Here is a 19,031-nt window from a genome sequence, read left to right on the forward strand (position 1 = left end):
GATATGCAAATGCTATACATGAATTTTTAAAGGAAAAGTAATTCATTAATTAATCAAATTGTAAATTTTTATTTTAAATTAGTTATTTCTATTCAAATTAAGCTATTAATCTTCTCAACTTTTATCTTTATTTTTAGAAATAATTAAGGATTATCATCTTACCTGAATTTATGCTAAAAAGGTTATACACATGCATATCCTTAAAATTTTTCACAAGAAGGTACATCTTTAGAATTTTTTTTTTTACATGAATACAATAATGTTCCCAGTTAGTACCACAAAAAGTATATGTAATTGATTTAATTCTTTACATTTTATTTTGTTTTTTATTTTATCTATTTAAAGTCTTTGAACAAATATTTATCCTTTTCATTTCATTTATTTACATTTCAAAAATCCTTTAATATAATCAGAAAAGCATGTATTTTCAAGGCAATAATCCAAGTCCTTTTTAATTAGAACATTAATTTAATAAACATAAAACAACAATTAATCACTTAGACCCTTCAATGCATTTTTCTTTCCATTGAATACACTTGTAATGTTTAACCACTAATTTAAATTCATTATATTAATATCTACTTAATAACTTCTTCGTTAATTAAGCAAAACATCTTATATAAGTTAAATACTTGAGTTCTTGCCTTATTAAAATTTGTTCATATTGATATTTCTTCTCCCCGAACCTTCCACTTATGATATTTGATTTTAATTCATAAAATTTAAATATTAATATAACATATTTAATTAATTATATTATTATTATTTAAAAACATAAACCCTAACATAGCTTTATTAGTTGCTCGGTTTAGTTCATCCTTTTACTCGCACACAGCCACACAAGCTCGAATTCCTCTTGCACGTTAGACGTACGCAGCGCTGCGTCCGATTTCGAGGTTATACTGCGGGTATAAGGGGGTTAAATCCGCGGTACAACCCCTTGTAACCTTCATGTAAACTTCTGTAACATACCTGTAACCTACTAATAAATTCTTAATATATGATAACAGAAGCGCAAAAGTTATTTGTAGGTTACAGAAGGTTACATGGAGGTTACAAGGGGTTATACCGCGGATATAACCCACTTATACGCTCGATATAACCTCAAAATCGTACGTATCGTACACAAATTTTTTCCGCATGCTAGGGCCTCTCCTTTGCATGGAGTGGCTCAATTGGAGAAAAATTATTGCATACGGACATCGCATGTAGAGATGCATCTCAAACACTTGAGATCTACGACATGCATCTCTGCATGCGGTGTCTGTATGCAATAATTTTTCCGATTGGAGGCTTCCCTATTCATACATCTTCGTAACTCAAAACTCCAATTAGCCCTTCTCTACTTCTCTTTGATTCAAATAGAGTACAATTTTTCCCACACCAAAGGTGTCCTTCCTTCTCCTTCTTTTCCTCCTCTTCTTCTCAATCGCACAAGAGTTGCTCTAACCAGCAAACTAGAGCTTCGCTGGGGAGACTCTTTATTTCAAGCATGAAGCCGCTCCCCTCACCTTCTTCTGTCATCCTTCGGATAGGGTTGCGCATGCGAGGTAAGTATCTACTCTTTCTATGGCCTTGACGCTTCCTACACACACCAAAGTGCCACGCTTCTCCTTCGCATGGAAATCTCATAGAGGTTTTTTTTTCCATCGGTCCCTTCATACCTCTTCTTCCTTGTCCTTTGTTGTCATTTCTTTCTCTCCTTCCTCTGTTTCTCGCTCTCTTTTTGTTTGGTTCCATTGGGGTGTGCGAGCCTAAAGACGTGATCGTAGAGACGCTCATATCGCTTACTATCTATTCAAGTATTAATTTTCTTATTTATTATTATTATTAATATTATTGCTATTTTATTATTATTAGTCGAGCCTAAAGAAAATATCGTAGAGATAATTATGGAGGTCTACATTGGAGTCTAAAGGCCTTCATTTAAGTGAAATTAAAACTGAATACATAGAATGTAATTTTAGTAGTAGTAGCTCTAGTTACAGAAGTAGACTCTGGGTGATCAAATTATTAAAAAGTGTGAACGATTTAGATATCTTGGGTCCGTCGTTCAAAGTGATGGTGATATAGATGTGGATGTTAATATTAGAATTCAAGTTCGTTGGTCGAAGTGGAAGAATGATAGAAAAGTACCGCTTAGACTGAAAAAAAAATTTTATAAGACGGTGGTGAGACCTGAAATGCTCTATGGCACTGAATGTTGGCCTTTAAAAGAGAAGCATAATAATAAGTTAAGTGTTGCCGAGATGAGAATGATTAGGTGGATGAGTGGCTTTACACTTAGAGACAAAATGCGGAATGAATATATTCGTGATAGGGTTGGTGTAGCTCCTGTGACAGACAAAATTAGAGAAAGTCGTCTTAGATGGTTTGGTCATATTAAACGTCGACCATTAGATGATCCGATTAGGAGAGGAGAGTAGATGTTTTAGATTCGACTTGTGTTAAGAAAGGAAGAGGTAGATCTAAGAAGACTTGGGCTTATTGTATAAAAAATGATCTTAATTTACTAGAACTAAATGAAAATATGACACTAAATAAGACACAATGGAGAAAAAGGATTCATGTAGCCGACCCCACGTAGTGGGATTAAGGCTTTGTTGTTGTTATTGTTGTAATATTATTGCTATTTTTTTTTTACATATATATTACACATACTAATTTATATATCATTGTCGTTTTTTTATTACTATAGGAGAGCATTTTAATCATCTTAACAGATTTAAATGGTTAGCCCAAAAAATGGTTTAGTCATTTCAACCCATGGAATCAAATTATTTTACACTTTTTTCGAACTCATCGTTGATGTGAATGGTAATAACTATCATTTTACTTCTCTGAGTAATTTTAGAATGATAAATTTATCAGAAGCAAATAGGATTTAGTATTGCAATATATTATATATATATTCATCATCTGCTTTAGTCGTCATTCGGCCGCTTGTACGCATGCGTCGTCTTGAACAAATCACATGTATAGGTCCTTCAGTTCTCATTAGGGCTGTCAATTTGGCTCGTTGTTCGTGAACAACTCGTGCTCGGCTGGTTAAGTAACTCGTGTTCGGCTCGTTCGTTAAGCCTAACGAGCCGAACACGAACAAATTTTTAAGCTCGAAATCTAAACGAGCCGAACACGAACAACAGTTTGTTCGGCTCGAAATAGCTCGAAAAAAAAATTATATAACTTTTTATATAACAATATATTACATATATTATTTATATAATAATATATTATATATATTTATGTGTAAGTTTAAATCATAACACCTCATGTGGCAATGTGGTTAGTGTCTTCTTTTGTATAGATTTGATCCAGGTTCGAATCCCACACTTGACATCTATTTTTCTCAATTTTAGTTTAATGAGCCAATTTCGAGCGGAACACGAGCTGAACACGAACACAAATATTTAAATCGAGCCGAACACGAACACACTGTTCACGAGCCGATTTCGAACACGAGTCAATTTCGAACACGAGCTATTTCGAACGAGTCGAACACGAGCCAACCCTAAGCTCGCTCAAGCTCGACTCGTTTACAGCCCTAGTTCTCATCTGTGTATGTCATCTTCTTTAGTCGCACCTTTGGTTCCCTATGGCTTTTGTTCCTCCTCAACTCTCGTCTGCTTCAGTTTTAAACCTTGGGAAGACTTTTTATGCTGTTATAGTTGGATTAGGGGTTGGCTCTGGGGGATCAATGGATCATTTGGTCTTCTCTCAGGATTACCATGAATTATTTAAAGGCTAAGGGGACGTAACCTCATCAAGAAGGCTAGTAGGAAGAGTGACAAACTAGCAAACTAGCTCTAATTTTCATTTTCTCTGATGTTGAAGTTTCCAATCTGACTGAAAAGTACAAATTTACTCTCATTAGGAAGTTCCAGCTGGAACATCCTAAGATGGAAATCATTCGAAAGGCTTTTGAATATTTCAAATTATTGGGAGATTGGAAGGTTGGTCTCTTTGGTGTGGGAGATATGTGATGAGACATTTATCAAAAGAAGAGGACTATACCAAAATTCTTTCCAAGAAGCATATGACAATTAATAGGAAATATATGAAAATGCTTAAGTGGTTTTTTGAATTTGACCCTAGCTAAGAACCCCTATAATTCTAGTTTGGGTTAGTTTACCTGGCCTAAAGTTGCACTACTTTAATCACGAAGTCCTCTACTCTATTGGAGCTGCATTAAGGAGACCTATGAAATTGGATATACCCACCTTCAACCTATTCAGACTTTCTGTTGTAAGGATTCTTGTTGAGAGGGATATCACCCTCCCTGACATAGAAGAAATGGGACTTGGTACTGCCCATAATGGGTATTGGCAACCAATTGTCACAGAATAAAGTCCCTATTACTGTAATCGCTGTAAAATGTTTGGGCACACACCTGCCAAATGCTTCAGGTTTCATCCAAATTTGAGATCCAACGTTCTTGTGCATTTGGATTCTATAGCTTCTGCTCTTACTGTTGTTTACTCTAATGTAACTAGGAAGGGGGATGCTCAAGTACCAAGAGAACCTTTGATAACAACACTAGAACTAAGAGAAGCAGTAGGTATCAGTGATGCACAAACTGAGAGATTGATTGCTGCTATGGGTTTACTGAGGGAAGATGAGCTATTGCCTTTTGAAGGGGATACTCCTGGTGTCCCGACCACTAACAACATCATCCGAGTGGAGGAAAATGTACCTGAAATTGAAGATCTTTCAGCAATGTTGAATGAAAATTTGTCTCATCAGTCTATTCCTCACCAAGTAGTTCAACAACAACTTCTCACTGTTTTTGAGGAAGTTCTTCCTCAGATCATAAATATTTACTCAACTACTAATAATTTGGTTGTAGCAGATGATAACTGAATTATTTTGGAACCACCTATTTCGAGAGAAGAGGGCACTTATGTCTTGGAGGAGTGTCAAGATCAAGGTGTGCAACAGACTGAAACTGCTCAACAATTTTTGGATCAACAAACTCCCCAAGAGGAGCTCTCCATTGAAGATCCACTAATTGATCAGATGGGACATACACTGGCAGTGAATGACAGGTTTACGAAGTTAGGGAAAATAAAAAAAGAATGTTAGAACTCAGGATCTTTCAAGATGACAGTTTGATAGTTTGGGGTGGTAACCCACATCACAATTTATTGTTGGACTCTCTCCTTAGAACCAAGGGGTGGGGGAAAAGTAAAACTACCTACCATGATTAGAAGGTTTATGAGTTATCATCTGGGTGTATTGGGACTTACCATGGGTTTATCGGCTTCCACGCAGGTGTTATTCACAGCCACTTCTCCAAGCTTTTCATGATGTCATCACCTCATGTACCCTCTTCGAGCAATTATTACTTTTTTTTGGAGACTTCCTCGTTTATAATTTTTGGGGTATATATGTCTATTTTAAAGTCTTTTTTTGAGTGAGTTGTATACCTTGTGAGTGGGTTTTTGTACCTACTCACTAAAAGCTTTGTATTTTCCTTTTGCATCAATGAATTTGCCTTTGAATATATATATATATATATATATATATACAACATCTAAAGATTAATATTTACAAATATACTGTTTTGTATCATAATTATATCAAAACATGGGTTATTCCACAATTGCTTTCACCCTTTGAGGATCTAGTGAAATCCCTTGACCAATGATGACGTGTTCCAAAAATGCAATGCTGCACAACCATAATTCATATTTTGACAACTTTGCAAATAACTAGTTTTTTTTAGCAACTCAAAGACTATCAAGTGTTCGACATGATTATTACTAGTTTTTGAATATATCAAAATCTCATCAATAAATATGATAATAAATGGTTCACTTAAGGCATAAATATCTGATTCATCAAATCCATAAAAATTATAGAAGTATTCATTAGACCAAAATATATTACTCAAAATTAATAATTTTTGTAATTTGTCCCAAAAATTGTCTTAGTTATATCTACCATTTTGATTTTAACTTGACGATATTTAGACTTCAAATTAATCCTGGAGAACATAGTAGCATCCTCTAATTGATTGAACAGAGCATCAATGGATATACGTTTTTAATAGTTATCTTGTTCAAGTCTTTATAGTCAACACAAAATCTTATGAACCCATCTTTCTGCTTGACAAATAGTATTGATGCACTCCATGGTGAATTGCTTGGCCAAATAAACCACTTATCTTTTAATTCTTATAGTGATAGTTTAATTCCCGTAATTCCTTAGGAGTCATTCTGTAAGGCAATTTGTGTATTTCAAATATCCATAGAGGCACATCAATTTCAAGATAAATTTCTTTTTTTGGTGGAAATCTTGACAATTCATCAAGAAACACAAAAATTTAGCAATAATTGAAATATTCTTTAATTGCCACACATTTTTTATTCAACATTTCAAGTTTTGCCAAAAATATTGACTCACCACTACGCTTTTCCAATTTTACTACACTGGTCAGAGAAGAAACTGTAGTCTTATCATAAGAGAACCAAAATGGCTGATCACCACAAAAAAAAAAAAAGGAATTTTACTATTATTTCCATCATTTCCATCATCCAATTATTGTAAAATGCTTAACCAACAAATCCATCCCAATATTACATCGAAATTTCGGAATGGTATCATGATCGACTTTGCTAGTAATTTCTTATCAGATATACTAACGCACATAAAATGTTTTGTTTTTGTATAGAAATTATTTCCAGAGGACATACAATCATATAATATTAGAGTAAAACATACAGTACTAACAGAGGAGTAAAACATATAGTACTAACTGATAAGCTGACATAAAAGCCATAAAAAATAAAAGAATGTGTAGAACCACAATAAAACAAAGTTGTACTAAGTTGATTAGAAATCAAAAGCAAACCTATAATCGCTTCTTCAGATTCATTGGCGGCAATGCTTTGTTATTTGTACTAGCGAGCCGAAGGGCAAAGTCAAAGTGAGAACTCGAAGCGATGAAGACGAAACAGGAGACCAATGGTGCAAGATTTTGTCGTTATAAAGAGGCGAACTTATGGAAGAAGAAATGGAACCCTTTTTGAAGATGAATGACTTTGGCTTTCTGAGAAACAAAGCATAGAGAAAACGGAGGCAGATTGATCAACATCATGACCATGCAAAAACAGTGATCGACAATTCTCCACGAGAGTTCCAGGAATAAGGCTTGAACGACCATGCAAGTGGAGGGATTTGTGTCGATTGCAATTGGGGCCACAATGTTTGATAGTCAGGAGTAGTGCATGTGAGCTGAAGTCGGTGAGTTGAGATGCAGTTTATTGGGACAAGACAAAGGGAGGAGCCTCGTACAACTTGCAGGATCGTGGGATGATGAAGCGGATGGATTCCCATTTTGGTAAGAACTTTAGAGGGAATTTCTTGATGTCATAGGTCCTGTGGATCTTTATTTCCTGTTTGTTTTTTTCTAATTGAGGTTTTTTTAAGGAGTATTTATATGTTGTATTTGTTATTTTGAGATTTTGGCTTTTGTTTTGCGTATTTGGAGATTTTATTCTCTAATTTTCTGCTCTAAGAAGTGTTGCAAATTATAAATGAATTAAGTTATTGTGTCATACATTAAAATTGTGGGAGTAATTGAACATAGGTAAAGTCGTGATACAAAAATTTCTCATAATCAGTTTGGATTTATGCTGGGCAAGTCTACTATGAAAACTATACATTTCTTGAGAGGTTTGATGGAGAGATATAGAGAGTAAGGAGAATGTATATATGATTTTTATTGATTTAGAAAAAAAACTTATGATAAGAGAAGCTCTCTGCAGGGTTCTAAAAAACATTGTTGATATGATTTATATTCAAGTCATTAAAGATGAATATTCTTGAGCTGTTACTTTTGCTCGAATAGAAGGATTGACTAACGCGACAAAAACTTATCGCGAAATAGTTGGTCGTACAACACCATTGCATGTGTCAACTAGTATGAGGTGTAAGAGTCTACATATCGATTCCACTAAAATATTTAAGAGTTATTCCTGCAAAAAAAATCTCTAGTCTACGAATCTGATGAGCCTAACTTGACAGTATTGCAAAGGTCCTAGGTCCTAAAATTCTAATAAAAGCAGATTAGATCTCACGTAGCAAAAAACAGAAAAACGTGAAAAATCTCAAAGAGTTTTTCAAGAGTGATTATGCTCATCCCTCTATGATTCAGGGATTGTGGTGATCGTGGCTTTCCTAAATGTTTTCCTATGCGAGTATTATCAATTGGGGATACATTACTCTTTATGCCTATGTCTAGGTCAAAAAAACATAGAATCCATGAAGTACCAAACTCTCTCAATCCCCATGGCATTGAATGTTCCGATCTATTGGAAATATTACATAATTCAATATGTCCATTCTCTTGGAATTTTGTGATTAACCCTTCGTTTTCACTACACAATGGTTAGATATCGTAGCTTCACGAAATATTTTAACATCCTAGTTGGCCAGAGTAGGAGTAAATGATGTTTTTAGGTTACCAAGAACATAAGCCATGAAAACACAAGAAAACGCTACATGAATAGCATCTAAGAAAATCACGATTAAATCCACTATGCCCACATCATAGAGACAGGAAGAAAATTTTAGCCACACATCGTTGAGAAAACCGTAACAAAGAAAAATAGGCAGAATTTTCATTGCAAAAAACAAATACATGTTAAACTTTCAAATAATCTTGTCTTCTCTACAACAATAACTCTCTTCATCTCACATAACTCTCTTACAACTCTCAAGATCAAGGTAAAACTCACCCTTAAAATTTCAACCTAAGGAAGGAAGAAAACCTTAAGGGAAGCACTCCAAATTCTTCCTAGTCTTTTTCTTCAGCAGTCTCCAACTCTTCTCTAGGCCAGAATATCCCTAAAGAAGTTATAAAAATTATTCTTTTAGAAAAATCAAGGATTTTGCAAGCATATTTCCTTTCCAAAATGATTTTCCGCCTGTTGGCATAATCACACAGAAAACTGGCTTGGTCACACTTGGCATTTGAATGGGGCGGCGTGATCACACTCGACTTCTGCATGGTCGCGCTGCTAGTCTGGGATTTTGGCATGGTCACGCCACTGCTATCGAACCTCTAGCGTGGTCATGTCGCTTCCAGGCATGGTCACGTCACTTCAGGTTGCTTTTTCATTGATTTTTCTCGTTCCAAATTGCTCGTATTCAACATCTGTAACTCACACAACATCGAGAAAAACCTTTCTTAAATGTAAAATGTTATAGGAAAAGCATCTCAGAAAGCCACGATTAAATCCACCACCCCTACATCATAAAGTCATGTAGAAGATTTTAGCAACCCATCGTCGAGAAAACTATAACAAAGAAAACTATGTAGAATTTCATTACAAGGAACAAAGACATGTCAAACTTACAAATAATAGTCTTCTCCACAACAGCAGCTCTCTTCATCTCACACAATTCTCATAAAACTCTCAAGACCAAAATAATACTCACCTTTAAGGGTTTCAACTTAAGAAAAGAAGAAAAACTTAGGGGAAGCACTCCAAAATCTCCCTAATCACTGCCTCCAATCATCTCCAACTCTCATATGGACGAGAAGATCCCTTAAGAAGCCCCAAAAATCATTCTTATTGTAAAAACCACTGACCAAGCAAATTTTCTTTCAAAAATGATTTCCTCCCCGTTGGCGTGGTCACTATGAAACCCGACATGGTAATGCTAAAACTCGCATGGTCATGTCTTGGATTTGAATAGGGCGGTGTGATCACGCCTGACTTTGGCGTGATCACAACGTTAGTCTGGGATTTTGGTGTGGTCATGCCACTGCTATCAATTGTCTGGCGTGGTCATATTGCTTCCAGGCATGGTCATGTCGTGTTAGGATGCTTTTTTGCTGGTTTTTCTCATTTTGAATTGCTTGTTTTCAACACGTGTAACTTGCACAACATCAAAAAAACCTTGCTCAAGTGTAAATCTATGATAAATAAGTGGAAATAATTTGTAAAATGCCGAGAAAAACACATGTAAACTCACGTAAAATTGACTCATCTCATTGACCAAGAATTTTTCTATTTCAGTTGGATTACATCAGGGATTGGCTTTAAGCTAATATCATTTTGGTTTAGTTATGGATTCTCTTACTGGATATTTACAAGAGAATATACCTCGGTATATGCTTTTTGTTGATGATATCCTTCTTGTGAATAAGACGAGAAAGAGTTCAGGAAAAACAAGAATTGTGGAGGTTTACATGGGAGTCTAAAGGCCTTCATTTGAGTCGATCTAAAGCTGACTACGTGCAATGTAATTTTAGTAGTTGTAGAACTAGTGACAGAGTTGTAACTATTGGTGATCAAATCATTAACAAATGCGAACATTTTAGAGATCTCGGGTATATCGTTCAAAATGATGGTGATATAGAAGAGGTTGTTATTAGTAGAATTCAAGTTGGTTGGTTGAAGTGGAGGAATGCATCCAACTTATTGTGTGATAGAAAAGTTCCGCTTAGCCTTGAAAGGAAAAATTTATAAGATGGTGATGAGACCTGCAATGTTTTATGGCGTAGAATGTTGGTTTTTAAAAGAGAAGCATAAAACTAAGTTAAGTTTTGCTGAGATGAGAATGTTTAGGTGGATGAGTGGCTTGACACTAAGAGATAAAATGTGAAATGAATGTATTCGTGAAAGAGTTGTAACTCTAGTGACAGATAAGATTAGAAAGACTTAGATGGTTCGGTCGCATTAAACGTCGACCATCTAATGATACAGTTACGAGAAATGTTTTAGATTCGACTTTTGTTAAGAAAGATAGGGGTATACCTAGAAAGACTTAAGCATATTGTATAAAAATGATCTTAATTTATTAGAAATAAATGAAAATATAACACTCGATATGACACCATGGAGAAAAAAGATTCATGTAACCGACCCCACTTAGTGAGATATAGGCTTGCTATTATTGTTGTTGTTTATCCTAAATTCCAACAACCTTTTGGACTCAACCAAGCATCTTGCATATGAAGTGAAATCAGAGTAAAAATCACTTGTTCTTTTTTCTGCAATCTCTCTCTCTCTCTCTCTCTCTCTCCTCTCTCTCATTTACTGATATATTATGTGGTTTTCTCACAAACTTATAACTTGAATGGAAAGAGTCTCCCTACCACATTGAAAAAGGTTGTTGACTAAATCTTATAAATGTATGGAATTAATGTTAACATATAAATTTTTATTCATGTATTATGAACAAATCCATTTCTTGCATGCCACCTAATTAATCCATGCATTCATGGATGCTATCTCATCAATCCCTGTGGAATACTTTATTATAATTAAATGTATAGTTCAATTTTAGTTATTAATGTTGTATTTTTTTATTAAAAAAATTTTTTAGGTTGTATATATGACACAATTACTGGAATAAAATTCAAACAATTTGTATACATATTTATTTTTGTAATTGTATTAGTGCCATCTTGAAGATTTTATATCTTGATAAATTTTTTGAGAGGTTCTCATGAGTCATTTGTAAGAATCACACCTTTGAGAATCTCTAATTAACTTAAAGTTTTAACTAAACAAATAATAATAATAAGTAAATAAATAGAGTGCTTATGGTTAGATGAGTCGTAACCCCTCATAGAAATCATAACATACGATCTTTCGCACTTTCCCTCGTTTGAAGAGGAAGAGAGACCGAGAGTAGAGATTATTACGTCCGTCGTCTGAACGCCGAGCTGCGTCCATGCGACGGCCGTGGTATAACGCTCGCGGAGGTCCGTCGCTCGGACGCAGCTCGACTTCCGAACACGAACGTAATAATTTTTCGACCGAGAGATAGCAAGATAGATCGAGAGTGGAGAAACTAGCATACTCTAATCAATTGAAGGAAAGGAAGGAAGGAGAGGGAAGAGGCTGCGTCGAGGGCTTACATGGTTTGAGACACAACCAAAGGTGTGTCGCCTTCACGAGAGGAAGAAGGGAACAAGTGGTGTTGTCTTCTCATGCAGAGGAAGCCGCAATCAAAAGCAGAACTCTGTGTGCAGAGGGAAAGGAAGAGGAAGAGGTTGTGTGCAACTGTTTTGAGTGGAACTGTCATCGAAGGGTGGAAGTAAAGGAAGAGTTCCATAAACAAGCTCTGCACGCGTTAGGGTTGTCAAGCTGTTTGTAGGAGAGGGAGGTGACATGATCTACGGTGCACACGTGTGGGAAGAAAAGGGAAAGAGGGACCGTCTTGCATGCGAGGGAGCTGAACTTGTAGTTAGAGGAAGAACAGCTCGAAAAGACTGCAAGAACAACTCGAAAAGGAGCTCGTGCAATTCTGGGTTGAAGGTGGGACAAAAGGGTTTAAAAGGTAAATCTTAAGATTTTAATTAAGTTAAATAAACTTTTGTAAATTATGTGTGAGTGTGTGTGCGTGAGTTAGTTATTTAATTTAGTTTAAGTTGTAAATATATAAATTTGATAAGTTCAATATATTGTAATATTAACATTTTATGGCTTATGATTCAATATATTGTAATATTAACATTTTATGACTTATGAATTTAAAGCTAACATTGTTAGTGGAAGATTGTGCAGGAAAGATTATTGAGTCGAACAATTATTGGCAAGGTAAGTTTGGATTATATTAATTTAATTAATGAATTCTATATGCATGTTTAAGTTTATTTCTGAAGTGTTAATAGTAAATGTAATTGAAATCAAGAAGTACTTGAGGTAAGGGATATTTAGTTTTGAGATTGAGGGAAAAAAGAGAAGACATGCAAAAGGAAACAAGCTAAATTTAAAGGTAAGGAATCACTAACTGATTTATATGCGCCAATTTGATTATGTCATTAGAAATATGTAAGTAATTCTTTTAGAATGAGATCCTTATAATTATATGCACATTTAATTAATTTTGGTGTTAGTTAACGAAGCAAAGTGAAGAGATAGATATTTCATTGGTCTGTTGAAAGTAAAGGTGAGTAATTTTTTTTATGCATTAATTTAGTATTTTATTAAATAAATAAGTGCTTATTAAATGGTTTAAAACAAATATTTCATTCATATCTCATATTTTGAAAGTTTAAAATTACATCACAAATGGGAGGAAAATAACTATCATATAAAAGTATATTTTTAAAAGATTTTAATGGATACGAAATGTTAACTAAAAGTTTAAGTCATACAAGATTACTCTCAGATGTTATTGATAAGGAATGTGATGTACCCGTGCACGTTAAAAGAAGTGATAAATGTCTACCTTCAGGTGTAATTTTGAGGGTATCTTCAGGTATATTTTTTAGGGTAATTTCGGGTATAATTTTTGATGGTACATTTGTGTATGAAAGTAATTCTACTATGGCTTTTAAGGAGGTTAAAACGGTAAATACTTAAAGTGAAACAAGATGGGATAAATTTAACATGAAAGCATTTTCTTTGATAATTCATGCATAGTATTGATATAATAATTTAATTCATATAAAGATTATAATTGTTCGCTAAGTCCAACTTCTTGTTGCAATTAATTTTTTCTCTTAGGAAAAAGAAAAAAAATTAAGTTGTATGTCTGGTAGGAGAGACGTGGTTTATAGACGGAGGTCAACAGTGGATATGTATTATGTTCTGATGAGTTTGTATCTTCTTTTTGTACTGCTGATTTTGGATAGTGATATATTATTGCGTGATTTGAAATTTTAATTGCAAATTATTTCTATTATGGTTAGCCGACCCCACGTAGTGGGATTAAGGCTTTGTTGTTGTTTTATGTTTAGTTGATTTAATTTTTTTTATATGAAATTATAAAATTCTTAGTGGTTCTTTTATATTTTAGAAGATTCTATAATTTTGTGGATAGTTGTTTATTGTTAATATCGTTCGACCGTTGTTCCTGACTTAGTTAATTTCATGTTGTTAAGTCTGTTCGTGATAAAAGTGGCATCAAAGCGAAATTCGGTTGAATCATGTTCTCAAAGAGCCTTTAGGATGATTAAATTAATTCATAGTAATATTAATGAAGGGTTAAATTTTGTCTAATTTCCACCTTTCTTACATTATTTGAAAAATATAGAAAATGAAGGGGAGGAAGCTAGAGATGATAATGTAGAAGTTGGTGCATCCCCACAACTTGCTGTGAATACAGATGCATTTACTTAGATGATGACTGCAATAATGTAGTTGATTAAGAATTCTCACTCAGGTCAGTTTCAGTGGAAGTGGTCAAATGGATAAATATTTAAAATTATGTCAGGATGTGAAACCACCTCTTTCTTCTGGGGGGAGGTCGGATGGATGCTGAAAAATATCTGCTAAGAGTGGAGAAGATCTTAGATGGATTGTCTTTTCTTCTGGAGAGGATAGTTATATTGGCTACATTTGCATTAGAAGAAGCAGAGAGATGGTGGCGAAGACAGTTATAGAAGAAATATTGGGGTAAATCCAACCATATGATTAATGGGATGATTTTGCGAACACCTTTAGAGACTGGTTCATGTCATTGTTTGCCTGGAGGTAGATGTAGGACAAATTTATTCAATTGGTTTAGGGTGATCACTCAATTAAGCAGCACGGGGCAAAATTCACTATGCTCTCAAACTATGTGCCTCAGATGATGCAAATACATAGCTGAAGTGCCCCTGTTTTTTATTTGGGCTGAGAAATGTGATTTGACAGCCATTGATTCCTTGTAGAATTGATGATTATTTTGTGTTGGTGGAGAGAGCCAGGAGGATTGAGATTGATTAAGAAGTTACTTAGAGGAGGGGACATTCAGAAAAGAAGAAATTTGGAGGTATCCAGGTTTTCTCATGGCTCTTGGGCACACTGTCCTTCTAGTCAATGAATACTTGTGCTTAGAAAATCAAATCTAACAACATCGACACTCAGTTTGAAGTAAAGTAATACGATGAGTGTGGAAGGTCTCACAAGAGAGAGTGATTGTTTGAATCAAATACTTGTTTTTTTGTGCCACCAGTCGGGACATATGGTGAGAAACTATCTCAGATTGGGTCAGAGGATCTAGCAGATTCTAGGGGCAGTGTTGCACCACCTTAGAGGAGCTTTGACAGATCGAGGGTAGTTGATTCTTCAGGATCAGTACCACATGTATATGCTATGTGTCATTGATTTTGGTGGAAGTTGGGAATCACATATACCTTTATTAGAGTTTTCTTACAATAACAGTTACCAGGATAGCATCGAGATGACTCCATATGAAGCCTTGTATACAAAGAAGTACATGACACCTCTATGTTGGGCTGAAACAAGTGAAAAAAAGATTGTTGGAACTAATTTGGTTTATGATGCTATTGAGAAAATTAGAATGATCAGAGGCAGATTGAAGATCCTGCAGGATAGACTGAGGAAACATTACAATGCCAAACTCAAACTTGTTAAGTTTGAAGTTGGAGAGATTGTTTTTATTAAGATCAGTCATTTGAAGGGTGTTTAACGTTTTGGGAAGACAAAAAAATTGAGACCTAAATATGTCTATCCATATGAGATTGTGGAGAGGTTCGAAGATGTGGCTTAAAGATTGGCTTTACCATCTTATATGCATGGAGTGCATAATATTCTTCATATTTCTTCACTTAGAAAATATATTACAGATGAAGTTAGTAGTATGGTAGTAGCTCAATTAATATTTAACCAAATTTGACTTATATTGTGGAGTTTGAAAGGATTCTAGATTATGATGTGAAGAAGCCGCAGAACAGAAAGATCCCTTATATGAAGATTTTATGGAAGCACAGATTTGAGAAGGATGCTAATTGAGAGTGAGTCTCTCATATTCATGAAAAATATCCACAGATTTTGTATGAGGTATGTTGTTTTTATTTTAATTCTTTTCAAATTTCAAGGATGAAATTTTTACAAGGACAAGAAATTGTTATAACTTTTAAGTTTTAAGTAAAAAAATAATAATAAAAATAATAATAACAATAAGTAAACAAATAAAAAGAGTGTCCTCGGTTAAAGGAGTCACAATCTCCGCATGAATCATAACATACGATCTTTCGCACTTTCTATCATTCGAAATAGAAGAGCCAGTGAGAGACAGAGAGATCGTGAGAGTAGAAACTAGCATGCCCTAACTGATCAAAGGAAGAGAAGAAAGGAGATGAAAGAGGTGGCGTTGAGGGCTTACCTGGATTGAGCCACAACCGAAGATGTGTTGCCTTCACGAGGAGGAAGAAGGGAAGAAGCGGTGCCGTCTTTTCGTATAGATGAAGCCGCGACCAAAGGCAGAACTCAGTGTGTAGAGGAAGTAGAAGAAGAGAATGATGCTTGCACTGCTTTGAATCGAACCACAACTAAAGGAAGTAGAGGAAAAAGTCCCGGAATTGAGCTCTACGTGCATTAGGGTTGTCAAGTCGTGCTTATGAAATGAGGGAGGTGAAGGGATTTGCGACGCTTGCGTGCGGGAAGAAGAGAGGAAAAGAGTCAAGGTCCAGGGACCTTATGTGCGAGGAAGTTGAATTCGAGGCCAAAGGAAGAAGACCTTGGAAAGGATCTCATGCGGTGCTGGGTTGAAGGTATGACCAAAAGGTTTGAAAGGTAAATCTTAAGATTTTAATTACGCTAAATAAATTTGTGTATATTGTGTGGTGTGTGTGTGAGTTAGTTATTCGATTTAGTTTAAGTTGTAAATCTATAAATTTAATTTTTTAAATAGATTATAATATTAGCATTTATGGTTTGTGAATTTAAAGTACGCATTGTTAATGGAAGAATGTGTGGGAAGGACTATTGAGTCGAACAATTATTGATAAGGTAAGTTTGAGTTATATTAATTTAATTGATGAATTGTATATGAATTTTTAAGTTTGTTCCTTAAGTGTTAATAGTAAATGTAATTAAAATCAGAAAGTGCTTGAGGCAAGGGAGATAAGTTTTGAGATTGAGGGGAGAAATAGGAGGCTTACACAAGGAAACAAGCCAAATTTTAAGATAAGGAATTGCTAATTGATTTATATGTACCAATGTAATTATGTCATTAGATACATGCAAGTCTTTCTTTTAGAATGATATCCTTATAATTATATGCACATTTAATTGATTTAGGTTTTAGTTAAGGAAGCAAAGAGAAGGATAGATATTTCAAATGTCTCTTGAAAGCAAATGTGAGTAATTATTTATTTTTGTGCATAAAATTAATATTTAATTAAATAAATAATTGCTTTATTAAATGGTTTAAAATAAATATTTTATTCATGTCTGTCATTTTGAAGTTTGAAATAGTATTACAAATGGGAGGAAAATGTTTAACATATGAAAGTACATATTTAAAAGATTTTAATTTATATGAAACGTTAAGTAAAAGTTTAGGTCATAAATGATTACTCTCAGATGATACTGGTAAGAGATCCGATGTAGTCGTGTACGTTAAAGTAAATGATAAAGACATACTTTCATGTGCAATTTTGTGGGTATATTTTGGTATATTTTTGGGGGACCTATGGGATAAACTTATAGGGTGCTTTCGGGTACATTTTTTAGGATAACTTCGGGTATGAAGATAATCCTGTTATGATTTTTAAAGAGATTAATGCGATAAATATTTAAAGTGAAATATAAAGTGATAAATTTAATATGAATGTTTAAAATTTTATAAATAAATTAACTGCATTTTCTTTGGTCATTCATGCATAACATTAACATAATAATTTTATGTATATAAATATTATAATTGCTCACTAACTCAAACTTAATGTTGCAATTAATGTTTTCTTTTAGGAAAAGAAAAGCTAAGCTTGATATGTTTGGTAGGAGAGACTTGATTTACAGAACGAAGTCTGCCGTGGATAGATATTATGTTATGATGAGTTTATAATTTCTTTTGGCATTTTTTCTTTGGATAATGATATACTATTGCATGGATTGAGATTTTAATTGTAAGTTATTTCTAGTGCATTTGGATGACTTCTGGAATTCTTAGTGGCTCTTTTATATTTTAGAAGATTCTATAATTTTATGGATAATTTTTTAAACGTTTATACCGTTGGACCGCTATTCTTGATTTGGTTAATTTCAAGCTATCAGGTCAGGTCGTGACGGAATCTTTATTCTGCTTTTGATGATCCTGCAAGAATCTGTAAAACTTTTGTGTGAACTCAGTTTCATCATTCATGACCTCCAAGTCTGCTCACGGTGTTGCTAAAACCCTTTGGGTATCCTCATTTTGATCAATGTGGATCCATAGTCACAAAGCCTTCGATTTACAATCTACCTTTGGCAAACACCTTGATATAATCTTGATCTTTTCTCAATGCAGTCCGGACACTGCATTCATGAATCAACGTCAACAGTCCTTCAACTCAAAACCCAAGTCAAGCACGCTTGCTAGCATATTTCCCTGAATTCTCCTATGTTTTTCAAACTCTATCAAACTTGTTCGGATTGTCATTGGCATATGACTCACAAGTTAAAGTTACTCTACCTTTCAATCATTTGTTATGGGAAAAATATATGGGGGCACATTGATGAGAGTGATTTTGCTCTTTCCAAACAATCAAAATTAGCTCATTTGCAAAATAAATATGCAAGAGTTATAGCATCGATCTTAAGATCCTATATCAGGTGATTGTTTTCAATCCAATGCCATATAAAATAAGAAAAAATATATGAATCTATTTACTAAAAGCTTACAATTAAGATAGTACAGCTAGATGTTTTCAATTAGAATTTAAGATTGCTAATCGTGCTCAAGGAGATTTCTCATTACATGATTGCTTTTCTTGGCTTCAAAATTTATAGATGGAGTTGGTCGATATAATTTTTGTAAAATTGTTTTTTGAATATCTTTTGGTTGTTCAAGAGATTCACTAATAAAACAAAAGAGACCATTTCTTGATGAAACTTTGCCTTGAATATGGAGTTGTGTAGTAACCTTAATGTTTGGCAATTGCTGTAAAATCCCACCGCTGCAGTAAAATTCTAACAATTGACAACTACATACTTCTGCCACATCAAATTTGTTTTTCTTTTTGGCATATGGCTACTTCACACATTTATTTCTACCGAGCGTTAATGCAATCTGTAAGTGGAAAAAGGGTTAAAAAGTGTCATTTTATCGTCAGCATCAGCTTTGTCTAATTATTT

The 19,031-nt window shown here is 34.3% G+C and overlaps 1 protein-coding gene across 4 annotated transcripts in view; it reads left to right on the plus strand.

Annotated features, from left to right (window-relative positions):
- The window catches only part of LOC110038406 (protein TPR2-like), a 92,417-nt gene that overhangs the window by 13,395 nt on the left and 59,991 nt on the right, over positions 1 to 19,031 (plus strand). The gene's annotated exons all lie outside the window — the stretch shown is intronic.

This window comes from Phalaenopsis equestris, unplaced genomic scaffold (genome assembly GCF_001263595.1).
Source record: "Phalaenopsis equestris unplaced genomic scaffold, ASM126359v1 Scaffold232767, whole genome shotgun sequence".
NCBI lineage: Eukaryota > Viridiplantae > Streptophyta > Magnoliopsida > Asparagales > Orchidaceae > Phalaenopsis > Phalaenopsis equestris.